Source organism: Schistocerca gregaria, chromosome 7 (genome assembly GCF_023897955.1).
Source record: "Schistocerca gregaria isolate iqSchGreg1 chromosome 7, iqSchGreg1.2, whole genome shotgun sequence".
Taxonomy (NCBI): Eukaryota; Metazoa; Arthropoda; class Insecta; order Orthoptera; family Acrididae; genus Schistocerca; species Schistocerca gregaria.
Window position 1 is genome coordinate 108,301,084 of NC_064926.1, and position 26,839 is coordinate 108,327,922.

General features: G+C 50.7%; 14 non-coding genes across 14 annotated transcripts; all 14 read right to left on the reverse strand.

The window, feature by feature from the left end:
- Positions 1-1,621: 1,621 nt before the first annotated feature.
- On the reverse strand, positions 1,622-1,705 carry Trnal-uaa (transfer RNA leucine (anticodon UAA)). The gene has a single exon. It is a non-coding gene; the product is annotated as a tRNA-Leu (tRNA).
- A 1,765-nt stretch (positions 1,706-3,470) lies between these two features.
- Positions 3,471-3,554, reverse strand: Trnal-uaa (transfer RNA leucine (anticodon UAA)). The gene has a single exon. It is a non-coding gene; the product is annotated as a tRNA-Leu (tRNA).
- A 1,765-nt stretch (positions 3,555-5,319) lies between these two features.
- Positions 5,320-5,403, reverse strand: Trnal-uaa (transfer RNA leucine (anticodon UAA)). Its single transcript has one exon. It is a non-coding gene; the product is annotated as a tRNA-Leu (tRNA).
- A 1,765-nt stretch (positions 5,404-7,168) lies between these two features.
- On the reverse strand, positions 7,169-7,252 carry Trnal-uaa (transfer RNA leucine (anticodon UAA)). Its single transcript has one exon. It is a non-coding gene; the product is annotated as a tRNA-Leu (tRNA).
- A 1,765-nt stretch (positions 7,253-9,017) lies between these two features.
- Trnal-uaa (transfer RNA leucine (anticodon UAA)) lies at positions 9,018-9,101 on the reverse strand. Its single transcript has one exon. It is a non-coding gene; the product is annotated as a tRNA-Leu (tRNA).
- Positions 9,102-10,866: 1,765 nt separating this feature from the next.
- Trnal-uaa (transfer RNA leucine (anticodon UAA)) lies at positions 10,867-10,950 on the reverse strand. The gene has a single exon. It is a non-coding gene; the product is annotated as a tRNA-Leu (tRNA).
- Positions 10,951-12,715: 1,765 nt separating this feature from the next.
- Positions 12,716-12,799, reverse strand: Trnal-uaa (transfer RNA leucine (anticodon UAA)). The gene has a single exon. It is a non-coding gene; the product is annotated as a tRNA-Leu (tRNA).
- A 1,765-nt stretch (positions 12,800-14,564) lies between these two features.
- On the reverse strand, positions 14,565-14,648 carry Trnal-uaa (transfer RNA leucine (anticodon UAA)). Its single transcript has one exon. It is a non-coding gene; the product is annotated as a tRNA-Leu (tRNA).
- Positions 14,649-16,413: 1,765 nt separating this feature from the next.
- Positions 16,414-16,497, reverse strand: Trnal-uaa (transfer RNA leucine (anticodon UAA)). Its single transcript has one exon. It is a non-coding gene; the product is annotated as a tRNA-Leu (tRNA).
- A 1,765-nt stretch (positions 16,498-18,262) lies between these two features.
- Trnal-uaa (transfer RNA leucine (anticodon UAA)) lies at positions 18,263-18,346 on the reverse strand. Its single transcript has one exon. It is a non-coding gene; the product is annotated as a tRNA-Leu (tRNA).
- Positions 18,347-20,111: 1,765 nt separating this feature from the next.
- On the reverse strand, positions 20,112-20,195 carry Trnal-uaa (transfer RNA leucine (anticodon UAA)). Its single transcript has one exon. It is a non-coding gene; the product is annotated as a tRNA-Leu (tRNA).
- Positions 20,196-21,960: 1,765 nt separating this feature from the next.
- On the reverse strand, positions 21,961-22,044 carry Trnal-uaa (transfer RNA leucine (anticodon UAA)). The gene has a single exon. It is a non-coding gene; the product is annotated as a tRNA-Leu (tRNA).
- A 1,765-nt stretch (positions 22,045-23,809) lies between these two features.
- Positions 23,810-23,893, reverse strand: Trnal-uaa (transfer RNA leucine (anticodon UAA)). Its single transcript has one exon. It is a non-coding gene; the product is annotated as a tRNA-Leu (tRNA).
- Positions 23,894-25,658: 1,765 nt separating this feature from the next.
- Trnal-uaa (transfer RNA leucine (anticodon UAA)) lies at positions 25,659-25,742 on the reverse strand. The gene has a single exon. It is a non-coding gene; the product is annotated as a tRNA-Leu (tRNA).
- Positions 25,743-26,839: the final 1,097 nt, after the last annotated feature.

Consider the following 26,839-nt stretch of genomic DNA (forward strand, 5'->3'; position numbering starts at 1 on the left):
CATCCCGCGCTCTTCCGTCGTATCCAGTTTGAACTGTAACCAGCACAACTGTATTTAGTAATAGGATAATTTCCACATTGACGCAAAAGAAAGCAGATATTAGCAAACGGCATCTAAGGCCGTTTCCTAGCAACAGCCACGCTGTGCATTACGTACTCGTGGGAAGCCAATGAAATACTTCGTGTGAGGATCGAACTGTCACCTTCACTTTACAATACTTAGGCACTGCCCCGGCGGTACCGACGCATACGTACTGAAACGTCTTTGGATCGTCAGTGAGTACTTCATATTAGAAATTTCGTGTTGGCCCTGATGTGCATTAAAGGGCAGATTTCTTCAGTGGAAGTCAGTTCTGCGCCTAGTCACAGTATATCGCCCTAGCAGCACCAGGAAAACGGGTTCAGATGTGTTCGCCTTCCACTCGGCGTTGAGCGCCTACAGCGAGATAGCCTTCGTCCTCTGGCGCCAGGAGGGAAGGCGACACATCACGGCGCAAACAGCTTGTAGGGGAAGGCAGTGGTGGTGTGTCGGTCAGCGTGGTTGCTTCCCAAGTAGCTGATCCGGGTTCGAAACCCGGACACCACACGGAAGTTGTCTCCTTTACTCAGGAGAGTGTGTTCAACGCTACTTGATCTTCGAATTTCCGAACAGTTGTGGTACGAATGGTTTTCCTCCACCCCTCGTCTCGCTCCGCGAAGGCTAGTGCGGATTACGATTCACAGCATCGTGTGTCCTCATGTGTCGACTTGTCTCGACTTTGCTCGGCTGACGCGAAAGCTGACGCTTGCAAATGGCCGTATATGTAGAGGACTGGCGCTAGAAACGACTGGGAGACGCCAAATCGACAAACACACAACGGACTCTTTCATTTGACAGTGGCCGCAGGTTCGCCCCTGTGCGTACCGAGAAGCAAGAGAGGTGTCAGCGTGCTGGACCGCAGGATTTCCGCGCAGCAGACTCAAAAACTAAGGAAAAAGGCAAAACTGAAGAAACCAATAGCTCGCGGACTTCCTAGCTGGTCACCCACCTGAGTACTAACCACGCCCAACGCTGTCGAATTTCGGTGATCGGGCATGGACCCGTGTCTTTGGCGTGGCATACAAGTTGGCGAGAACGTCGCCAGACGGGCGGACGCCTTAGTCCTTGTACAGATCACTTGGGATTTGCCTTTTAGGGAAACAAAATGGAATAGCCCTTGGTGGGATCGAACCCACAGCCCCCTCGTTATTAGCATAATAACAGTCTAACTTGGTGAGCTTATTGCCCGCGCAATACGGCCGCTTCAGGACTCCACTACCCCAACCGCCGTTTCATCTATCTTTATTAAGGCCCTGCCATTCATTGAACCACGTACGTGTCACTGTTGACTCATTTTCGCCTGTCGCTTCGAGCCCAGAGCCACAACACAACGACCACGGAAACGTCCGTGAGAAGAGCTAAAACTCGACACAGGAAAAGTATGTTCCGCTATTTCTTTTTGACTGCTCAGCCTATGGGACGTGAGACGCCAGCACTGCTGCCACTGTCTTCCCTAGCAAAACCTCCATGGCGTGTTTCTGCGTAATTTACTTGTTCTACAACATGAATGGAGTAGGTTAGTTTCTGAATGATTAAAATGCATTGTCAGATGTGGGGTTCGAACCCACGCTCCCTTTCGGGAACCAGAGCTTAAATCTGGCGCCTTAGACCGCTCGGCCAATCTGACGTGTGAGACAACAGCCCCAGTGACTTCCGTCTCTAGCATTATCTCAAGAACCTGACTGCGAAATCTGTTTCTTTTTTCGGTAGGACGGAATTATGTCAGTCTTACAATATTTAAGGCGCAATGTCAGATGTGGCGTAGGAAACGCATCCCGCGCTCTTCCGTCGTATCCAGTTTGAACTGTAACCAGCACAACTGTATTTAGTAATAGGATAATTTCCACATTGACGCAAAAGAAAGCAGATATTAGCAAACGGCATCTAAGGCCGTTTCCTAGCAACAGCCACGCTGTGCATTACGTACTCGTGGGAAGCCAATGAAATACTTCGTGTGAGGATCGAACTGTCACCTTCACTTTACAATACTTAGGCACTGCCCCGGCGGTACCGACGCATACGTACTGAAACGTCTTTGGATCGTCAGTGAGTACTTCATATTAGAAATTTCGTGTTGGCCCTGATGTGCATTAAAGGGCAGATTTCTTCAGTGGAAGTCAGTTCTGCGCCTAGTCACAGTATATCGCCCTAGCAGCACCAGGAAAACGGGTTCAGATGTGTTCGCCTTCCACTCGGCGTTGAGCGCCTACAGCGAGATAGCCTTCGTCCTCTGGCGCCAGGAGGGAAGGCGACACATCACGGCGCAAACAGCTTGTAGGGGAAGGCAGTGGTGGTGTGTCGGTCAGCGTGGTTGCTTCCCAAGTAGCTGATCCGGGTTCGAAACCCGGACACCACACGGAAGTTGTCTCCTTTACTCAGGAGAGTGTGTTCAACGCTACTTGATCTTCGAATTTCCGAACAGTTGTGGTACGAATGGTTTTCCTCCACCCCTCGTCTCGCTCCGCGAAGGCTAGTGCGGATTACGATTCACAGCATCGTGTGTCCTCATGTGTCGACTTGTCTCGACTTTGCTCGGCTGACGCGAAAGCTGACGCTTGCAAATGGCCGTATATGTAGAGGACTGGCGCTAGAAACGACTGGGAGACGCCAAATCGACAAACACACAACGGACTCTTTCATTTGACAGTGGCCGCAGGTTCGCCCCTGTGCGTACCGAGAAGCAAGAGAGGTGTCAGCGTGCTGGACCGCAGGATTTCCGCGCAGCAGACTCAAAAACTAAGGAAAAAGGCAAAACTGAAGAAACCAATAGCTCGCGGACTTCCTAGCTGGTCACCCACCTGAGTACTAACCACGCCCAACGCTGTCGAATTTCGGTGATCGGGCATGGACCCGTGTCTTTGGCGTGGCATACAAGTTGGCGAGAACGTCGCCAGACGGGCGGACGCCTTAGTCCTTGTACAGATCACTTGGGATTTGCCTTTTAGGGAAACAAAATGGAATAGCCCTTGGTGGGATCGAACCCACAGCCCCCTCGTTATTAGCATAATAACAGTCTAACTTGGTGAGCTTATTGCCCGCGCAATACGGCCGCTTCAGGACTCCACTACCCCAACCGCCGTTTCATCTATCTTTATTAAGGCCCTGCCATTCATTGAACCACGTACGTGTCACTGTTGACTCATTTTCGCCTGTCGCTTCGAGCCCAGAGCCACAACACAACGACCACGGAAACGTCCGTGAGAAGAGCTAAAACTCGACACAGGAAAAGTATGTTCCGCTATTTCTTTTTGACTGCTCAGCCTATGGGACGTGAGACGCCAGCACTGCTGCCACTGTCTTCCCTAGCAAAACCTCCATGGCGTGTTTCTGCGTAATTTACTTGTTCTACAACATGAATGGAGTAGGTTAGTTTCTGAATGATTAAAATGCATTGTCAGATGTGGGGTTCGAACCCACGCTCCCTTTCGGGAACCAGAGCTTAAATCTGGCGCCTTAGACCGCTCGGCCAATCTGACGTGTGAGACAACAGCCCCAGTGACTTCCGTCTCTAGCTTTATCTCAAGAACCTGACTGCGAAATCTGTTTCTTTTTTCGGTAGGACGGAATTATGTCAGTCTTACAATATTTAAGGCGCAATGTCAGATGTGGCGTAGGAAACGCATCCCGCGCTCTTCCGTCGTATCCAGTTTGAACTGTAACCAGCACAACTGTATTTAGTAATAGGATAATTTCCACATTGACGCAAAAGAAAGCAGATATTAGCAAACGGCATCTAAGGCCGTTTCCTAGCAACAGCCACGCTGTGCATTACGTACTCGTGGGAAGCCAATGAAATACTTCGTGTGAGGATCGAACTGTCACCTTCACTTTACAATACTTAGGCACTGCCCCGGCGGTACCGACGCATACGTACTGAAACGTCTTTGGATCGTCAGTGAGTACTTCATATTAGAAATTTCGTGTTGGCCCTGATGTGCATTAAAGGGCAGATTTCTTCAGTGGAAGTCAGTTCTGCGCCTAGTCACAGTATATCGCCCTAGCAGCACCAGGAAAACGGGTTCAGATGTGTTCGCCTTCCACTCGGCGTTGAGCGCCTACAGCGAGATAGCCTTCGTCCTCTGGCGCCAGGAGGGAAGGCGACACATCACGGCGCAAACAGCTTGTAGGGGAAGGCAGTGGTGGTGTGTCGGTCAGCGTGGTTGCTTCCCAAGTAGCTGATCCGGGTTCGAAACCCGGACACCACACGGAAGTTGTCTCCTTTACTCAGGAGAGTGTGTTCAACGCTACTTGATCTTCGAATTTCCGAACAGTTGTGGTACGAATGGTTTTCCTCCACCCCTCGTCTCGCTCCGCGAAGGCTAGTGCGGATTACGATTCACAGCATCGTGTGTCCTCATGTGTCGACTTGTCTCGACTTTGCTCGGCTGACGCGAAAGCTGACGCTTGCAAATGGCCGTATATGTAGAGGACTGGCGCTAGAAACGACTGGGAGACGCCAAATCGACAAACACACAACGGACTCTTTCATTTGACAGTGGCCGCAGGTTCGCCCCTGTGCGTACCGAGAAGCAAGAGAGGTGTCAGCGTGCTGGACCGCAGGATTTCCGCGCAGCAGACTCAAAAACTAAGGAAAAAGGCAAAACTGAAGAAACCAATAGCTCGCGGACTTCCTAGCTGGTCACCCACCTGAGTACTAACCACGCCCAACGCTGTCGAATTTCGGTGATCGGGCATGGACCCGTGTCTTTGGCGTGGCATACAAGTTGGCGAGAACGTCGCCAGACGGGCGGACGCCTTAGTCCTTGTACAGATCACTTGGGATTTGCCTTTTAGGGAAACAAAATGGAATAGCCCTTGGTGGGATCGAACCCATAGCCCCCTCGTTATTAGCATAATAACAGTCTAACTTGGTGAGCTTATTGCCCGCGCAATACGGCCGCTTCAGGACTCCACTACCCCAACCGCCGTTTCATCTATCTTTATTAAGGCCCTGCCATTCATTGAACCACGTACGTGTCACTGTTGACTCATTTTCGCCTGTCGCTTCGAGCCCAGAGCCACAACACAACGACCACGGAAACGTCCGTGAGAAGAGCTAAAACTCGACACAGGAAAAGTATGTTCCGCTATTTCTTTTTGACTGCTCAGCCTATGGGACGTGAGACGCCAGCACTGCTGCCACTGTCTTCCCTAGCAAAACCTCCATGGCGTGTTTCTGCGTAATTTACTTGTTCTACAACATGAATGGAGTAGGTTAGTTTCTGAATGATTAAAATGCATTGTCAGATGTGGGGTTCGAACCCACGCTCCCTTTCGGGAACCAGAGCTTAAATCTGGCGCCTTAGACCGCTCGGCCAATCTGACGTGTGAGACAACAGCACCAGTGACTTCCGTCTCTAGCATTATCTCAAGAACCTGACTGCGAAATCTGTTTCTTTTTTCGGTAGGACGGAATTATGTCAGTCTTACAATATTTAAGGCGCAATGTCAGATGTGGCGTAGGAAACGCATCCCGCGCTCTTCCGTCGTATCCAGTTTGAACTGTAACCAGCACAACTGTATTTAGTAATAGGATAATTTCCACATTGACGCAAAAGAAAGCAGATATTAGCAAACGGCATCTAAGGCCGTTTCCTAGCAACAGCCATGCTGTGCATTACGTACTCGTGGGAAGCCAATGAAATACTTCGTGTGAGGATCGAACTGTCACCTTCACTTTACAATACTTAGGCACTGCCCCGGCGGTACCGACGCATACGTACTGAAACGTCTTTGGATCGTCAGTGAGTACTTCATATTAGAAATTTCGTGTTGGCCCTGATGTGCATTAAAGGGCAGATTTCTTCAGTGGAAGTCAGTTCTGCGCCTAGTCACAGTATATCGCCCTAGCAGCACCAGGAAAACGGGTTCAGATGTGTTCGCCTTCCACTCGGCGTTGAGCGCCTACAGCGAGATAGCCTTCGTCCTCTGGCGCCAGGAGGGAAGGCGACACATCACGGCGCAAACAGCTTGTAGGGGAAGGCAGTGGTGGTGTGTCGGTCAGCGTGGTTGCTTCCCAAGTAGCTGATCCGGGTTCGAAACCCGGACACCACACGGAAGTTGTCTCCTTTACTCGGGAGAGTGTGTTCAACGCTACTTGATCTTCGAATTTCCGAACAGTTGTGGTACGAATGGTTTTCCTCCACCCCTCGTCTCGCTCCGCGAAGGCTAGTGCGGATTACGATTCACAGCATCGTGTGTCCTCATGTGTCGACTTGTCTCGACTTTGCTCGGCTGACGCGAAAGCTGACGCTTGCAAATGGCCGTATATGTAGAGGACTGGCGCTAGAAACGACTGGGAGACGCCAAATCGACAAACACACAACGGACTCTTTCATTTGACAGTGGCCGCAGGTTCGCCCCTGTGCGTACCGAGAAGCAAGAGAGGTGTCAGCGTGCTGGACCGCAGGATTTCCGCGCAGCAGACTCAAAAACTAAGGAAAAAGGCAAAACTGAAGAAACCAATAGCTCGCGGACTTCCTAGCTGGTCACCCACCTGAGTACTAACCACGCCCAACGCTGTCGAATTTCGGTGATCGGGCATGGACCCGTGTCTTTGGCGTGGCATACAAGTTGGCGAGAACGTCGCCAGACGGGCGGACGCCTTAGTCCTTGTACAGATCACTTGGGATTTGCCTTTTAGGGAAACAAAATGGAATAGCCCTTGGTGGGATCGAACCCACAGCCCCCTCGTTATTAGCATAATAACAGTCTAACTTGGTGAGCTTATTGCCCGCGCAATACGGCCGCTTCAGGACTCCACTACCCCAACCGCCGTTTCATCTATCTTTATTAAGGCCCTGCCATTCATTGAACCACGTACGTGTCACTGTTGACTCATTTTCGCCTGTCGCTTCGAGCCCAGAGCCACAACACAACGACCACGGAAACGTCCGTGAGAAGAGCTAAAACTCGACACAGGAAAAGTATGTTCCGCTATTTCTTTTTGACTGCTCAGCCTATGGGACGTGAGACGCCAGCACTGCTGCCACTGTCTTCCCTAGCAAAACCTCCATGGCGTGTTTCTGCGTAATTTACTTGTTCTACAACATGAATGGAGTAGGTTAGTTTCTGAATGATTAAAATGCATTGTCAGATGTGGGGTTCGAACCCACGCTCCCTTTCGGGAACCAGAGCTTAAATCTGGCGCCTTAGACCGCTCGGCCAATCTGACGTGTGAGACAACAGCCCCAGTGACTTCCGTCTCTAGCTTTATCTCAAGAACCTGACTGCGAAATCTGTTTCTTTTTTCGGTAGGACGGAATTATGTCAGTCTTACAATATTTAAGGCGCAATGTCAGATGTGGCGTAGGAAACGCATCCCGCGCTCTTCCGTCGTATCCAGTTTGAACTGTAACCAGCACAACTGTATTTAGTAATAGGATAATTTCCACATTGACGCAAAAGAACGCAGATATTAGCAAACGGCATCTAAGGCCGTTTCCTAGCAACAGCCACGCTGTGCATTACGTACTCGTGGGAAGCCAATGAAATACTTCGTGTGAGGATCGAACTGTCACCTTCACTTTACAATACTTAGGCACTGCCCCGGCGGTACCGACGCATACGTACTGAAACGTCTTTGGATCGTCAGTGAGTACTTCATATTAGAAATTTCGTGTTGGCCCTGATGTGCATTAAAGGGCAGATTTCTTCAGTGGAAGTCAGTTCTGCGCCTAGTCACAGTATATCGCCCTAGCAGCACCAGGAAAACGGGTTCAGATGTGTTCGCCTTCCACTCGGCGTTGAGCGCCTACAGCGAGATAGCCTTCGTCCTCTGGCGCCAGGAGGGAAGGCGACACATCACGGCGCAAACAGCTTGTAGGGGAAGGCAGTGGTGGTGTGTCGGTCAGCGTGGTTGCTTCCCAAGTAGCTGATCCGGGTTCGAAACCCGGACACCACACGGAAGTTGTCTCCTTTACTCGGGAGAGTGTGTTCAACGCTACTTGATCTTCGAATTTCCGAACAGTTGTGGTACGAATGGTTTTCCTCCACCCCTCGTCTCGCTCCGCGAAGGCTAGTGCGGATTACGATTCACAGCATCGTGTGTCCTCATGTGTCGACTTGTCTCGACTTTGCTCGGCTGACGCGAAAGCTGACGCTTGCAAATGGCCGTATATGTAGAGGACTGGCGCTAGAAACGACTGGGAGACGCCAAATCGACAAACACACAACGGACTCTTTCATTTGACAGTGGCCGCAGGTTCGCCCCTGTGCGTACCGAGAAGCAAGAGAGGTGTCAGCGTGCTGGACCGCAGGATTTCCGCGCAGCAGACTCAAAAACTAAGGAAAAAGGCAAAACTGAAGAAACCAATAGCTCGCGGACTTCCTAGCTGGTCACCCACCTGAGTACTAACCACGCCCAACGCTGTCGAATTTCGGTGATCGGGCATGGACCCGTGTCTTTGGCGTGGCATACAAGTTGGCGAGAACGTCGCCAGACGGGCGGACGCCTTAGTCCTTGTACAGATCACTTGGGATTTGCCTTTTAGGGAAACAAAATGGAATAGCCCTTGGTGGGATCGAACCCACAGCCCCCTCGTTATTAGCATAATAACAGTCTAACTTGGTGAGCTTATTGCCCGCGCAATACGGCCGCTTCAGGACTCCACTACCCCAACCGCCGTTTCATCTATCTTTATTAAGGCCCTGCCATTCATTGAACCACGTACGTGTCACTGTTGACTCATTTTCGCCTGTCGCTTCGAGCCCAGAGCCACAACACAACGACCACGGAAACGTCCGTGAGAAGAGCTAAAACTCGACACAGGAAAAGTATGTTCCGCTATTTCTTTTTGACTGCTCAGCCTATGGGACGTGAGACGCCAGCACTGCTGCCACTGTCTTCCCTAGCAAAACCTCCATGGCGTGTTTCTGCGTAATTTACTTGTTCTACAACATGAATGGAGTAGGTTAGTTTCTGAATGATTAAAATGCATTGTCAGATGTGGGGTTCGAACCCACGCTCCCTTTCGGGAACCAGAGCTTAAATCTGGCGCCTTAGACCGCTCGGCCAATCTGACGTGTGAGACAACAGCCCCAGGGACTTCCGTCTCTAGCATTATCTCAAGAACCTGACTGCGAAATCTGTTTCTTTTTTCGGTAGGACGGAATTATGTCAGTCTTACAATATTTAAGGCGCAATGTCAGATGTGGCGTAGGAAACGCATCCCGCGCTCTTCCGTCGTATCCAGTTTGAACTGTAACCAGCACAACTGTATTTAGTAATAGGATAATTTCCACATTGACGCAAAAGAAAGCAGATATTAGCAAACGGCATCTAAGGCCGTTTCCTAGCAACAGCCACGCTGTGCATTACGTACTCGTGGGAAGCCAATGAAATACTTCGTGTGAGGATCGAACTGTCACCTTCACTTTACAATACTTAGGCACTGCCCCGGCGGTACCGACGCATACGTACTGAAACGTCTTTGGATCGTCAGTGAGTACTTCATATTAGAAATTTCGTGTTGGCCCTGATGTGCATTAAAGGGCAGATTTCTTCAGTGGAAGTCAGTTCTGCGCCTAGTCACAGTATATCGCCCTAGCAGCACCAGGAAAACGGGTTCAGATGTGTTCGCCTTCCACTCGGCGTTGAGCGCCTACAGCGAGATAGCCTTCGTCCTCTGGCGCCAGGAGGGAAGGCGACACATCACGGCGCAAACAGCTTGTAGGGGAAGGCAGTGGTGGTGTGTCGGTCAGCGTGGTTGCTTCCCAAGTAGCTGATCCGGGTTCGAAACCCGGACACCACACGGAAGTTGTCTCCTTTACTCGGGAGAGTGTGTTCAACGCTACTTGATCTTCGAATTTCCGAACAGTTGTGGTACGAATGGTTTTCCTCCACCCCTCGTCTCGCTCCGCGAAGGCTAGTGCGGATTACGATTCACAGCATCGTGTGTCCTCATGTGTCGACTTGTCTCGACTTTGCTCGGCTGACGCGAAAGCTGACGCTTGCAAATGGCCGTATATGTAGAGGACTGGCGCTAGAAACGACTGGGAGACGCCAAATCGACAAACACACAACGGACTCTTTCATTTGACAGTGGCCGCAGGTTCGCCCCTGTGCGTACCGAGAAGCAAGAGAGGTGTCAGCGTGCTGGACCGCAGGATTTCCGCGCAGCAGACTCAAAAACTAAGGAAAAAGGCAAAACTGAAGAAACCAATAGCTCGCGGACTTCCTAGCTGGTCACCCACCTGAGTACTAACCACGCCCAACGCTGTCGAATTTCGGTGATCGGGCATGGACCCGTGTCTTTGGCGTGGCATACAAGTTGGCGAGAACGTCGCCAGACGGGCGGACGCCTTAGTCCTTGTACAGATCACTTGGGATTTGCCTTTTAGGGAAACAAAATGGAATAGCCCTTGGTGGGATCGAACCCACAGCCCCCTCGTTATTAGCATAATAACAGTCTAACTTGGTGAGCTTATTGCCCGCGCAATACGGCCGCTTCAGGACTCCACTACCCCAACCGCCGTTTCATCTATCTTTATTAAGGCCCTGCCATTCATTGAACCACGTACGTGTCACTGTTGACTCATTTTCGCCTGTCGCTTCGAGCCCAGAGCCACAACACAACGACCACGGAAACGTCCGTGAGAAGAGCTAAAACTCGACACAGGAAAAGTATGTTCCGCTATTTCTTTTTGACTGCTCAGCCTATGGGACGTGAGACGCCAGCACTGCTGCCACTGTCTTCCCTAGCAAAACCTCCATGGCGTGTTTCTGCGTAATTTACTTGTTCTACAACATGAATGGAGTAGGTTAGTTTCTGAATGATTAAAATGCATTGTCAGATGTGGGGTTCGAACCCACGCTCCCTTTCGGGAACCAGAGCTTAAATCTGGCGCCTTAGACCGCTCGGCCAATCTGACGTGTGAGACAACAGCCCCAGTGACTTCCGTCTCTAGCATTATCTCAAGAACCTGACTGCGAAATCTGTTTCTTTTTTCGGTAGGACGGAATTATGTCAGTCTTACAATATTTAAGGCGCAATGTCAGATGTGGCGTAGGAAACGCATCCCGCGCTCTTCCGTCGTATCCAGTTTGAACTGTAACCAGCACAACTGTATTTAGTAATAGGATAATTTCCACATTGACGCAAAAGAAAGCAGATATTAGCAAACGGCATCTAAGGCCGTTTCCTAGCAACAGCCACGCTGTGCATTACGTACTCGTGGGAAGCCAATGAAATACTTCGTGTGAGGATCGAACTGTCACCTTCACTTTACAATACTTAGGCACTGCCCCGGCGGTACCGACGCATACGTACTGAAACGTCTTTGGATCGTCAGTGAGTACTTCATATTAGAAATTTCGTGTTGGCCCTGATGTGCATTAAAGGGCAGATTTCTTCAGTGGAAGTCAGTTCTGCGCCTAGTCACAGTATATCGCCCTAGCAGCACCAGGAAAACGGGTTCAGATGTGTTCGCCTTCCACTCGGCGTTGAGCGCCTACAGCGAGATAGCCTTCGTCCTCTGGCGCCAGGAGGGAAGGCGACACATCACGGCGCAAACAGCTTGTAGGGGAAGGCAGTGGTGGTGTGTCGGTCAGCGTGGTTGCTTCCCAAGTAGCTGATCCGGGTTCGAAACCCGGACACCACACGGAAGTTGTCTCCTTTACTCAGGAGAGTGTGTTCAACGCTACTTGATCTTCGAATTTCCGAACAGTTGTGGTACGAATGGTTTTCCTCCACCCCTCGTCTCGCTCCGCGAAGGCTAGTGCGGATTACGATTCACAGCATCGTGTGTCCTCATGTGTCGACTTGTCTCGACTTTGCTCGGCTGACGCGAAAGCTGACGCTTGCAAATGGCCGTATATGTAGAGGACTGGCGCTAGAAACGACTGGGAGACGCCAAATCGACAAACACACAACGGACTCTTTCATTTGACAGTGGCCGCAGGTTCGCCCCTGTGCGTACCGAGAAGCAAGAGAGGTGTCAGCGTGCTGGACCGCAGGATTTCCGCGCAGCAGACTCAAAAACTAAGGAAAAAGGCAAAACTGAAGAAACCAATAGCTCGCGGACTTCCTAGCTGGTCACCCACCTGAGTACTAACCACGCCCAACGCTGTCGAATTTCGGTGATCGGGCATGGACCCGTGTCTTTGGCGTGGCATACAAGTTGGCGAGAACGTCGCCAGACGGGCGGACGCCTTAGTCCTTGTACAGATCACTTGGGATTTGCCTTTTAGGGAAACAAAATGGAATAGCCCTTGGTGGGATCGAACCCACAGCCCCCTCGTTATTAGCATAATAACAGTCTAACTTGGTGAGCTTATTGCCCGCGCAATACGGCCGCTTCAGGACTCCACTACCCCAACCGCCGTTTCATCTATCTTTATTAAGGCCCTGCCATTCATTGAACCACGTACGTGTCACTGTTGACTCATTTTCGCCTGTCGCTTCGAGCCCAGAGCCACAACACAACGACCACGGAAACGTCCGTGAGAAGAGCTAAAACTCGACACAGGAAAAGTATGTTCCGCTATTTCTTTTTGACTGCTCAGCCTATGGGACGTGAGACGCCAGCACTGCTGCCACTGTCTTCCCTAGCAAAACCTCCATGGCGTGTTTCTGCGTAATTTACTTGTTCTACAACATGAATGGAGTAGGTTAGTTTCTGAATGATTAAAATGCATTGTCAGATGTGGGGTTCGAACCCACGCTCCCTTTCGGGAACCAGAGCTTAAATCTGGCGCCTTAGACCGCTCGGCCAATCTGACGTGTGAGACAACAGCCCCAGTGACTTCCGTCTCTAGCATTATCTCAAGAACCTGACTGCGAAATCTGTTTCTTTTTTCGGTAGGACGGAATTATGTCAGTCTTACAATATTTAAGGCGCAATGTCAGATGTGGCGTAGGAAACGCATCCCGCGCTCTTCCGTCGTATCCAGTTTGAACTGTAACCAGCACAACTGTATTTAGTAATAGGATAATTTCCACATTGACGCAAAAGAAAGCAGATATTAGCAAACGGCATCTAAGGCCGTTTCCTAGCAACAGCCACGCTGTGCATTACGTACTCGTGGGAAGCCAATGAAATACTTCGTGTGAGGATCGAACTGTCACCTTCACTTTACAATACTTAGGCACTGCCCCGGCGGTACCGACGCATACGTACTGAAACGTCTTTGGATCGTCAGTGAGTACTTCATATTAGAAATTTCGTGTTGGCCCTGATGTGCATTAAAGGGCAGATTTCTTCAGTGGAAGTCAGTTCTGCGCCTAGTCACAGTATATCGCCCTAGCAGCACCAGGAAAACGGGTTCAGATGTGTTCGCCTTCCACTCGGCGTTGAGCGCCTACAGCGAGATAGCCTTCGTCCTCTGGCGCCAGGAGGGAAGGCGACACATCACGGCGCAAACAGCTTGTAGGGGAAGGCAGTGGTGGTGTGTCGGTCAGCGTGGTTGCTTCCCAAGTAGCTGATCCGGGTTCGAAACCCGGACACCACACGGAAGTTGTCTCCTTTACTCAGGAGAGTGTGTTCAACGCTACTTGATCTTCGAATTTCCGAACAGTTGTGGTACGAATGGTTTTCCTCCACCCCTCGTCTCGCTCCGCGAAGGCTAGTGCGGATTACGATTCACAGCATCGTGTGTCCTCATGTGTCGACTTGTCTCGACTTTGCTCGGCTGACGCGAAAGCTGACGCTTGCAAATGGCCGTATATGTAGAGGACTGGCGCTAGAAACGACTGGGAGACGCCAAATCGACAAACACACAACGGACTCTTTCATTTGACAGTGGCCGCAGGTTCGCCCCTGTGCGTACCGAGAAGCAAGAGAGGTGTCAGCGTGCTGGACCGCAGGATTTCCGCGCAGCAGACTCAAAAACTAAGGAAAAAGGCAAAACTGAAGAAACCAATAGCTCGCGGACTTCCTAGCTGGTCACCCACCTGAGTACTAACCACGCCCAACGCTGTCGAATTTCGGTGATCGGGCATGGACCCGTGTCTTTGGCGTGGCATACAAGTTGGCGAGAACGTCGCCAGACGGGCGGACGCCTTAGTCCTTGTACAGATCACTTGGGATTTGCCTTTTAGGGAAACAAAATGGAATAGCCCTTGGTGGGATCGAACCCACAGCCCCCTCGTTATTAGCATAATAACAGTCTAACTTGGTGAGCTTATTGCCCGCGCAATACGGCCGCTTCAGGACTCCACTACCCCAACCGCCGTTTCATCTATCTTTATTAAGGCCCTGCCATTCATTGAACCACGTACGTGTCACTGTTGACTCATTTTCGCCTGTCGCTTCGAGCCCAGAGCCACAACACAACGACCACGGAAACGTCCGTGAGAAGAGCTAAAACTCGACACAGGAAAAGTATGTTCCGCTATTTCTTTTTGACTGCTCAGCCTATGGGACGTGAGACGCCAGCACTGCTGCCACTGTCTTCCCTAGCAAAACCTCCATGGCGTGTTTCTGCGTAATTTACTTGTTCTACAACATGAATGGAGTAGGTTAGTTTCTGAATGATTAAAATGCATTGTCAGATGTGGGGTTCGAACCCACGCTCCCTTTCGGGAACCAGAGCTTAAATCTGGCGCCTTAGACCGCTCGGCCAATCTGACGTGTGAGACAACAGCCCCAGTGACTTCCGTCTCTAGCATTATCTCAAGAACCTGACTGCGAAATCTGTTTCTTTTTTCGGTAGGACGGAATTATGTCAGTCTTACAATATTTAAGGCGCAATGTCAGATGTGGCGTAGGAAACGCATCCCGCGCTCTTCCGTCGTATCCAGTTTGAACTGTAACCAGCACAACTGTATTTAGTAATAGGATAATTTCCACATTGACGCAAAAGAAAGCAGATATTAGCAAACGGCATCTAAGGCCGTTTCCTAGCAACAGCCACGCTGTGCATTACGTACTCGTGGGAAGCCAATGAAATACTTCGTGTGAGGATCGAACTGTCACCTTCACTTTACAATACTTAGGCACTGCCCCGGCGGTACCGACGCATACGTACTGAAACGTCTTTGGATCGTCAGTGAGTACTTCATATTAGAAATTTCGTGTTGGCCCTGATGTGCATTAAAGGGCAGATTTCTTCAGTGGAAGTCAGTTCTGCGCCTAGTCACAGTATATCGCCCTAGCAGCACCAGGAAAACGGGTTCAGATGTGTTCGCCTTCCACTCGGCGTTGAGCGCCTACAGCGAGATAGCCTTCGTCCTCTGGCGCCAGGAGGGAAGGCGACACATCACGGCGCAAACAGCTTGTAGGGGAAGGCAGTGGTGGTGTGTCGGTCAGCGTGGTTGCTTCCCAAGTAGCTGATCCGGGTTCGAAACCCGGACACCACACGGAAGTTGTCTCCTTTACTCGGGAGAGTGTGTTCAACGCTACTTGATCTTCGAATTTCCGAACAGTTGTGGTACGAATGGTTTTCCTCCACCCCTCGTCTCGCTCCGCGAAGGCTAGTGCGGATTACGATTCACAGCATCGTGTGTCCTCATGTGTCGACTTGTCTCGACTTTGCTCGGCTGACGCGAAAGCTGACGCTTGCAAATGGCCGTATATGTAGAGGACTGGCGCTAGAAACGACTGGGAGACGCCAAATCGACAAACACACAACGGACTCTTTCATTTGACAGTGGCCGCAGGTTCGCCCCTGTGCGTACCGAGAAGCAAGAGAGGTGTCAGCGTGCTGGACCGCAGGATTTCCGCGCAGCAGACTCAAAAACTAAGGAAAAAGGCAAAACTGAAGAAACCAATAGCTCGCGGACTTCCTAGCTGGTCACCCACCTGAGTACTAACCACGCCCAACGCTGTCGAATTTCGGTGATCGGGCATGGACCCGTGTCTTTGGCGTGGCATACAAGTTGGCGAGAACGTCGCCAGACGGGCGGACGCCTTAGTCCTTGTACAGATCACTTGGGATTTGCCTTTTAGGGAAACAAAATGGAATAGCCCTTGGTGGGATCGAACCCACAGCCCCCTCGTTATTAGCATAATAACAGTCTAACTTGGTGAGCTTATTGCCCGCGCAATACGGCCGCTTCAGGACTCCACTACCCCAACCGCCGTTTCATCTATCTTTATTAAGGCCCTGCCATTCATTGAAACACGTACGTGTCACTGTTGACTCATTTTCGCCTGTCGCTTCGAGCCCAGAGCCACAACACAACGACCACGGAAACGTCCGTGAGAAGAGCTAAAACTCGACACAGGAAAAGTATGTTCCGCTATTTCTTTTTGACTGCTCAGCCTATGGGACGTGAGACGCCAGCACTGCTGCCACTGTCTTCCCTAGCAAAACCTCCATGGCGTGTTTCTGCGTAATTTACTTGTTCTACAACATGAATGGAGTAGGTTAGTTTCTGAATGATTAAAATGCATTGTCAGATGTGGGGTTCGAACCCACGCTCCCTTTCGGGAACCAGAGCTTAAATCTGGCGCCTTTGACCGCTCGGCCAATCTGACGTGTGAGACAACAGCCCCAGTGACTTCCGTCTCTAGCATTATCTCAAGAACCTGACTGCGAAATCTGTTTCTTTTTTCGGTAGGACGGAATTATGTCAGTCTTACAATATTTAAGGCGCAATGTCAGATGTGGCGTAGGAAACGCATCCCGCGCTCTTCCGTCGTATCCAGTTTGAACTGTAACCAGCACAACTGTATTTAGTAATAGGATAATTTCCACATTGACGCAAAAGAAAGCAGATATTAGCAAACGGCATCTAAGGCCGTTTCCTAGCAACAGCCACGCTGTGCATTACGTACTCGTGGGAAGCCAATGAAATACTTCGTGTGAGGATCGAACTGTCACCTTCACTTTACAATACTTAGGCACTGCCCCGGCGGTACCGACGCATACGTACTGAAACGTCTTTGGATCGTCAGTGAGTACTTCATATTAGAAATTTCGTGTTGGCCCTGATGTGCATTAAAGGGCAGATTTCTTCAGTGGAAGTCAGTTCTGCGCCTAGTCACAGTATATCGCCCTAGCAGCACCAGGAAAACGGGTTCAGATGTGTTCGCCTTCCACTCGGCGTTGAGCGCCTACAGCGAGATAGCCTTCGTCCTCTGGCGCCAGGAGGGAAGGCGACACATCACGGCGCAAACAGCTTGTAGGGGAAGGCAGTGGTGGTGTGTCGGTCAGCGTGGTTGCTTCCCAAGTAGCTGATCCGGGTTCGAAACCCGGACACCACACGGAAGTTGTCTCCTTTACTCAGGAGAGTGTGTTCAACGCTACTTGATCTTCGAATTTCCGAACAGTTGTGGTACGAATGGTTTTCCTCCACCCCTCGTCTCGCTCCGCGAAGGCTAGTGCGGATTACGATTCACAGCATCGTGTGTCCTCATGTGTCGACTTGTCTCGACTTTGCTCGGCTGACGCGAAAGCTGACGCTTGCAAATGGCCGTATATGTAGAGGACTGGCGCTAGAAACGACTGGGAGACGCCAAATCGACAAACACACAACGGACTCTTTCATTTGACAGTGGCCGCAGGTTCGCCCCTGTGCGTACCGAGAAGCAAGAGAGGTGTCAGCGTGCTGGACCGCAGGATTTCCGCGCAGCAGACTCAAAAACTAAGGAAAAAGGCAAAACTGAAGAAACCAATAGCTCGCGGACTTCCTAGCTGGTCACCCACCTGAGTACTAACCACGCCCAACGCTGTCGAATTTCGGTGATCGGGCATGGACCCGTGTCTTTGGCGTGGCATACAAGTTGGCGAGAACGTCGCCAGACGGGCGGACGCCTTAGTCCTTGTACAGATCACTTGGGATTTGCCTTTTAGGGAAACAAAATGGAATAGCCCTTGGTGGGATCGAACCCACAGCCCCCTCGTTATTAGCATAATAACAGTCTAACTTGGTGAGCTTATTGCCCGCGCAATACGGCCGCTTCAGGACTCCACTACCCCAACCGCCGTTTCATCTATCTTTATTAAGGCCCTGCCATTCATTGAACCACGTACGTGTCACTGTTGACTCATTTTCGCCTGTCGCTTCGAGCCCAGAGCCACAACACAACGACCACGGAAACGTCCGTGAGAAGAGCTAAAACTCGACACAGGAAAAGTATGTTCCGCTATTTCTTTTTGACTGCTCAGCCTATGGGACGTGAGACGCCAGCACTGCTGCCACTGTCTTCCCTAGCAAAACCTCCATGGCGTGTTTCTGCGTAATTTACTTGTTCTACAACATGAATGGAGTAGGTTAGTTTCTGAATGATTAAAATGCATTGTCAGATGTGGGGTTCGAACCCACGCTCCCTTTCGGGAACCAGAGCTTAAATCTGGCGCCTTAGACCGCTCGGCCAATCTGACGTGTGAGACAACAGCCCCAGTGACTTCCGTCTCTAGCATTATCTCAAGAACCTGACTGCGAAATCTGTTTCTTTTTTCGGTAGGACGGAATTATGTCAGTCTTACAATATTTAAGGCGCAATGTCAGATGTGGCGTAGGAAACGCATCCCGCGCTCTTCCGTCGTATCCAGTTTGAACTGTAACCAGCACAACTGTATTTAGTAATAGGATAATTTCCACATTGACGCAAAAGAAAGCAGATATTAGCAAACGGCATCTAAGGCCGTTTCCTAGCAACAGCCACGCTGTGCATTACGTACTCGTGGGAAGCCAATGAAATACTTCGTGTGAGGATCGAACTGTCACCTTCACTTTACAATACTTAGGCACTGCCCCGGCGGTACCGACGCATACGTACTGAAACGTCTTTGGATCGTCAGTGAGTACTTCATATTAGAAATTTCGTGTTGGCCCTGATGTGCATTAAAGGGCAGATTTCTTCAGTGGAAGTCAGTTCTGCGCCTAGTCACAGTATATCGCCCTAGCAGCACCAGGAAAACGGGTTCAGATGTGTTCGCCTTCCACTCGGCGTTGAGCGCCTACAGCGAGATAGCCTTCGTCCTCTGGCGCCAGGAGGGAAGGCGACACATCACGGCGCAAACAGCTTGTAGGGGAAGGCAGTGGTGGTGTGTCGGTCAGCGTGGTTGCTTCCCAAGTAGCTGATCCGGGTTCGAAACCCGGACACCACACGGAAGTTGTCTCCTTTACTCAGGAGAGTGTGTTCAACGCTACTTGATCTTCGAATTTCCGAACAGTTGTGGTACGAATGGTTTTCCTCCACCCCTCGTCTCGCTCCGCGAAGGCTAGTGCGGATTACGATTCACAGCATCGTGTGTCCTCATGTGTCGACTTGTCTCGACTTTGCTCGGCTGACGCGAAAGCTGACGCTTGCAAATGGCCGTATATGTAGAGGACTGGCGCTAGAAACGACTGGGAGACGCCAAATCGACAAACACACAACGGACTCTTTCATTTGACAGTGGCCGCAGGTTCGCCCCTGTGCGTACCGAGAAGCAAGAGAGGTGTCAGCGTGCTGGACCGCAGGATTTCCGCGCAGCAGACTCAAAAACTAAGGAAAAAGGCAAAACTGAAGAAACCAATAGCTCGCGGACTTCCTAGCTGGTCACCCACCTGAGTACTAACCACGCCCAACGCTGTCGAATTTCGGTGATCGGGCATGGACCCGTGTCTTTGGCGTGGCATACAAGTTGGCGAGAACGTCGCCAGACGGGCGGACGCCTTAGTCCTTGTACAGATCACTTGGGATTTGCCTTTTAGGGAAACAAAATGGAATAGCCCTTGGTGGGATCGAACCCACAGCCCCCTCGTTATTAGCATAATAACAGTCTAACTTGGTGAGCTTATTGCCCGCGCAATACGGCCGCTTCAGGACTCCACTACCCCAACCGCCGTTTCATCTATCTTTATTAAGGCCCTGCCATTCATTGAACCACGTACGTGTCACTGTTGACTCATTTTCGCCTGTCGCTTCGAGCCCAGAGCCACAACACAACGACCACGGAAACGTCCGTGAGAAGAGCTAAAACTCGACACAGGAAAAGTATGTTCCGCTATTTCTTTTTGACTGCTCAGCCTATGGGACGTGAGACGCCAGCACTGCTGCCACTGTCTTCCCTAGCAAAACCTCCATGGCGTGTTTCTGCGTAATTTACTTGTTCTACAACATGAATGGAGTAGGTTAGTTTCTGAATGATTAAAATGCATTGTCAGATGTGGGGTTCGAACCCACGCTCCCTTTCGGGAACCAGAGCTTAAATCTGGCGCCTTAGACCGCTCGGCCAATCTGACGTGTGAGACAACAGCCCCAGTGACTTCCGTCTCTAGCATTATCTCAAGAACCTGACTGCGAAATCTGTTTCTTTTTTCGGTAGGACGGAATTATGTCAGTCTTACAATATTTAAGGCGCAATGTCAGATGTGGCGTAGGAAACGCATCCCGCGCTCTTCCGTCGTATCCAGTTTGAACTGTAACCAGCACAACTGTATTTAGTAATAGGATAATTTCCACATTGACGCAAAAGAAAGCAGATATTAGCAAACGGCATCTAAGGCCGTTTCCTAGCAACAGCCACGCTGTGCATTACGTACTCGTGGGAAGCCAATGAAATACTTCGTGTGAGGATCGAACTGTCACCTTCACTTTACAATACTTAGGCACTGCCCCGGCGGTACCGACGCATACGTACTGAAACGTCTTTGGATCGTCAGTGAGTACTTCATATTAGAAATTTCGTGTTGGCCCTGATGTGCATTAAAGGGCAGATTTCTTCAGTGGAAGTCAGTTCTGCGCCTAGTCACAGTATATCGCCCTAGCAGCACCAGGAAAACGGGTTCAGATGTGTTCGCCTTCCACTCGGCGTTGAGCGCCTACAGCGAGATAGCCTTCGTCCTCTGGCGCCAGGAGGGAAGGCGACACATCACGGCGCAAACAGCTTGTAGGGGAAGGCAGTGGTGGTGTGTCGGTCAGCGTGGTTGCTTCCCAAGTAGCTGATCCGGGTTCGAAACCCGGACACCACACGGAAGTTGTCTCCTTTACTCAGGAGAGTGTGTTCAACGCTACTTGATCTTCGAATTTCCGAACAGTTGTGGTACGAATGGTTTTCCTCCACCCCTCGTCTCGCTCCGCGAAGGCTAGTGCGGATTACGATTCACAGCATCGTGTGTCCTCATGTGTCGACTTGTCTCGACTTTGCTCGGCTGACGCGAAAGCTGACGCTTGCAAATGGCCGTATATGTAGAGGACTGGCGCTAGAAACGACTGGGAGACGCCAAATCGACAAACACACAACGGACTCTTTCATTTGACAGTGGCCGCAGGTTCGCCCCTGTGCGTACCGAGAAGCAAGAGAGGTGTCAGCGTGCTGGACCGCAGGATTTCCGCGCAGCAGACTCAAAAACTAAGGAAAAAGGCAAAACTGAAGAAACCAATAGCTCGCGGACTTCCTAGCTGGTCACCCACCTGAGTACTAACCACGCCCAACGCTGTCGAATTTCGGTGATCGGGCATGGACCCGTGTCTTTGGCGTGGCATACAAGTTGGCGAGAACGTCGCCAGACGGGCGGACGCCTTAGTCCTTGTACAGATCACTTGGGATTTGCCTTTTAGGGAAACAAAATGGAATAGCCCTTGGTGGGATCGAACCCACAGCCCCCTCGTTATTAGCATAATAACAGTCTAACTTGGTGAGCTTATTGCCCGCGCAATACGGCCGCTTCAGGACTCCACTACCCCAACCGCCGTTTCATCTATCTTTATTAAGGCCCTGCCATTCATTGAACCACGTACGTGTCACTGTTGACTCATTTTCGCCTGTCGCTTCGAGCCCAGAGCCACAACACAACGACCACGGAAACGTCCGTGAGAAGAGCTAAAACTCGACACAGGAAAAGTATGTTCCGCTATTTCTTTTTGACTGCTCAGCCTATGGGACGTGAGACGCCAGCACTGCTGCCACTGTCTTCCCTAGCAAAACCTCCATGGCGTGTTTCTGCGTAATTTACTTGTTCTACAACATGAATGGAGTAGGTTAGTTTCTGAATGATTAAAATGCATTGTCAGATGTGGGGTTCGAACCCACGCTCCCTTTCGGGAACCAGAGCTTAAATCTGGCGCCTTAGACCGCTCGGCCAATCTGACGTGTGAGACAACAGCCCCAGTGACTTCCGTCTCTAGCATTATCTCAAGAACCTGACTGCGAAATCTGTTTCTTTTTTCGGTAGGACGGAATTATGTCAGTCTTACAATATTTAAGGCGCAATGTCAGATGTGGCGTAGGAAACGCATCCCGCGCTCTTCCGTCGTATCCAGTTTGAACTGTAACCAGCACAACTGTATTTAGTAATAGGATAATTTCCACATTGACGCAAAAGAAAGCAGATATTAGCAAACGGCATCTAAGGCCGTTTCCTAGCAACAGCCACGCTGTGCATTACGTACTCGTGGGAAGCCAATGAAATACTTCGTGTGAGGATCGAACTGTCACCTTCACTTTACAATACTTAGGCACTGCCCCGGCGGTACCGACGCATACGTACTGAAACGTCTTTGGATCGTCAGTGAGTACTTCATATTAGAAATTTCGTGTTGGCCCTGATGTGCATTAAAGGGCAGATTTCTTCAGTGGAAGTCAGTTCTGCGCCTAGTCACAGTATATCGCCCTAGCAGCACCAGGAAAACGGGTTCAGATGTGTTCGCCTTCCACTCGGCGTTGAGCGCCTACAGCGAGATAGCCTTCGTCCTCTGGCGCCAGGAGGGAAGGCGACACATCACGGCGCAAACAGCTTGTAGGGGAAGGCAGTGGTGGTGTGTCGGTCAGCGTGGTTGCTTCCCAAGTAGCTGATCCGGGTTCGAAACCCGGACACCACACGGAAGTTGTCTCCTTTACTCGGGAGAGTGTGTTCAACGCTACTTGATCTTCGAATTTCCGAACAGTTGTGGTACGAATGGTTTTCCTCCACCCCTCGTCTCGCTCCGCGAAGGCTAGTGCGGATTACGATTCACAGCATCGTGTGTCCTCATGTGTCGACTTGTCTCGACTTTGCTCGGCTGACGCGAAAGCTGACGCTTGCAAATGGCCGTATATGTAGAGGACTGGCGCTAGAAACGACTGGGAGACGCCAAATCGACAAACACACAACGGACTCTTTCATTTGACAGTGGCCGCAGGTTCGCCCCTGTGCGTACCGAGAAGCAAGAGAGGTGTCAGCGTGCTGGACCGCAGGATTTCCGCGCAGCAGACTCAAAAACTAAGGAAAAAGGCAAAACTGAAGAAACCAATAGCTCGCGGACTTCCTAGCTGGTCACCCACCTGAGTACTAACCACGCCCAACGCTGTCGAATTTCGGTGATCGGGCATGGACCCGTGTCTTTGGCGTGGCATACAAGTTGGCGAGAACGTCGCCAGACGGGCGGACGCCTTAGTCCTTGTACAGATCACTTGGGATTTGCCTTTTAGGGAAACAAAATGGAATAGCCCTTGGTGGGATCGAACCCACAGCCCCCTCGTTATTAGCATAATAACAGTCTAACTTGGTGAGCTTATTGCCCGCGCAATACGGCCGCTTCAGGACTCCACTACCCCAACCGCCGTTTCATCTATCTTTATTAAGGCCCTGCCATTCATTGAACCACGTACGTGTCACTGTTGACTCATTTTCGCCTGTCGCTTCGAGCCCAGAGCCACAACACAACGACCACGGAAACGTCCGTGAGAAGAGCTAAAACTCGACACAGGAAAAGTATGTTCCGCTATTTCTTTTTGACTGCTCAGCCTATGGGACGTGAGACGCCAGCACTGCTGCCACTGTCTTCCCTAGCAAAACCTCCATGGCGTGTTTCTGCGTAATTTACTTGTTCTACAACATGAATGGAGTAGGTTAGTTTCTGAATGATTAAAATGCATTGTCAGATGTGGGGTTCGAACCCACGCTCCCTTTCGGGAACCAGAGCTTAAATCTGGCGCCTTAGACCGCTCGGCCAATCTGACGTGTGAGACAACAGCCCCAGTGACTTCCGTCTCTAGCATTATCTCAAGAACCTGACTGCGAAATCTGTTTCTTTTTTCGGTAGGACGGAATTATGTCAGTCTTACAATATTTAAGGCGCAATGTCAGATGTGGCGTAGGAAACGCATCCCGCGCTCTTCCGTCGTATCCAGTTTGAACTGTAACCAGCACAACTGTATTTAGTAATAGGATAATTTCCACATTGACGCAAAAGAAAGCAGATATTAGCAAACGGCATCTAAGGCCGTTTCCTAGCAACAGCCACGCTGTGCATTACGTACTCGTGGGAAGCCAATGAAATACTTCGTGTGAGGATCGAACTGTCACCTTCACTTTACAATACTTAGGCACTGCCCCGGCGGTACCGACGCATACGTACTGAAACGTCTTTGGATCGTCAGTGAGTACTTCATATTAGAAATTTCGTGTTGGCCCTGATGTGCATTAAAGGGCAGATTTCTTCAGTGGAAGTCAGTTCTGCGCCTAGTCACAGTATATCGCCCTAGCAGCACCAGGAAAACGGGTTCAGATGTGTTCGCCTTCCACTCGGCGTTGAGCGCCTACAGCGAGATAGCCTTCGTCCTCTGGCGCCAGGAGGGAAGGCGACACATCACGGCGCAAACAGCTTGTAGGGGAAGGCAGTGGTGGTGTGTCGGTCAGCGTGGTTGCTTCCCAAGTAGCTGATCCGGGTTCGAAACCCGGACACCACACGGAAGTTGTCTCCTTTACTCAGGAGAGTGTGTTCAACGCTACTTGATCTTCGAATTTCCGAACAGTTGTGGTACGAATGGTTTTCCTCCACCCCTCGTCTCGCTCCGCGAAGGCTAGTGCGGATTACGATTCACAGCATCGTGTGTCCTCATGTGTCGACTTGTCTCGACTTTGCTCGGCTGACGCGAAAGCTGACGCTTGCAAATGGCCGTATATGTAGAGGACTGGCGCTAGAAACGACTGGGAGACGCCAAATCGACAAACACACAACGGACTCTTTCATTTGACAGTGGCCGCAGGTTCGCCCCTGTGCGTACCGAGAAGCAAGAGAGGTGTCAGCGTGCTGGACCGCAGGATTTCCGCGCAGCAGACTCAAAAACTAAGGAAAAAGGCAAAACTGAAGAAACCAATAGCTCGCGGACTTCCTAGCTGGTCACCCACCTGAGTACTAACCACGCCCAACGCTGTCGAATTTCGGTGATCGGGCATGGACCCGTGTCTTTGGCGTGGCATACAAGTTGGCGAGAACGTCGCCAGACGGGCGGACGCCTTAGTCCTTGTACAGATCACTTGGGATTTGCCTTTTAGGGAAACAAAATGGAATAGCCCTTGGTGGGATCGAACCCACAGCCCCCTCGTTATTAGCATAATAACAGTCTAACTTGGTGAGCTTATTGCCCGCGCAATACGGCCGCTTCAGGACTCCACTACCCCAACCGCCGTTTCATCTATCTTTATTAAGGCCCTGCCATTCATTGAACCACGTACGTGTCACTGTTGACTCATTTTCGCCTGTCGCTTCGAGCCCAGAGCCACAACACAACGACCACGGAAACGTCCGTGAGAAGAGCTAAAACTCGACACAGGAAAAGTATGTTCCGCTATTTCTTTTTGACTGCTCAGCCTATGGGACGTGAGACGCCAGCACTGCTGCCACTGTCTTCCCTAGCAAAACCTCCATGGCGTGTTTCTGCGTAATTTACTTGTTCTACAACATGAATGGAGTAGGTTAGTTTCTGAATGATTAAAATGCATTGTCAGATGTGGGGTTCGAACCCACGCTCCCTTTCGGGAACCAGAGCTTAAATCTGGCGCCTTAGACCGCTCGGCCAATCTGACGTGTGAGACAACAGCCCCAGTGACTTCCGTCTCTAGCATTATCTCAAGAACCTGACTGCGAAATCTGTTTCTTTTTTCGGTAGGACGGAATTATGTCAGTCTTACAATATTTAAGGCGCAATGTCAGATGTGGCGTAGGAAACGCATCCCGCGCTCTTCCGTCGTATCCAGTTTGAACTGTAACCAGCACAACTGTATTTAGTAATAGGATAATTTCCACATTGACGCAAAAGAAAGCAGATATTAGCAAACGGCATCTAAGGCCGTTTCCTAGCAACAGCCACGCTGTGCATTACGTACTCGTGGGAAGCCAATGAAATACTTCGTGTGAGGATCGAACTGTCACCTTCACTTTACAATACTTAGGCACTGCCCCGGCGGTACCGACGCATACGTACTGAAACGTCTTTGGATCGTCAGTGAGTACTTCATATTAGAAATTTCGTGTTGGCCCTGATGTGCATTAAAGGGCAGATTTCTTCAGTGGAAGTCAGTTCTGCGCCTAGTCACAGTATATCGCCCTAGCAGCACCAGGAAAACGGGTTCAGATGTGTTCGCCTTCCACTCGGCGTTGAGCGCCTACAGCGAGATAGCCTTCGTCCTCTGGCGCCAGGAGGGAAGGCGACACATCACGGCGCAAACAGCTTGTAGGGGAAGGCAGTGGTGGTGTGTCGGTCAGCGTGGTTGCTTCCCAAGTAGCTGATCCGGGTTCGAAACCCGGACACCACACGGAAGTTGTCTCCTTTACTCAGGAGAGTGTGTTCAACGCTACTTGATCTTCGAATTTCCGAACAGTTGTGGTACGAATGGTTTTCCTCCACCCCTCGTCTCGCTCCGCGAAGGCTAGTGCGGATTACGATTCACAGCATCGTGTGTCCTCATGTGTCGACTTGTCTCGACTTTGCTCGGCTGACGCGAAAGCTGACGCTTGCAAATGGCCGTATATGTAGAGGACTGGCGCTAGAAACGACTGGGAGACGCCAAATCGACAAACACACAACGGACTCTTTCATTTGACAGTGGCCGCAGGTTCGCCCCTGTGCGTACCGAGAAGCAAGAGAGGTGTCAGCGTGCTGGACCGCAGGATTTCCGCGCAG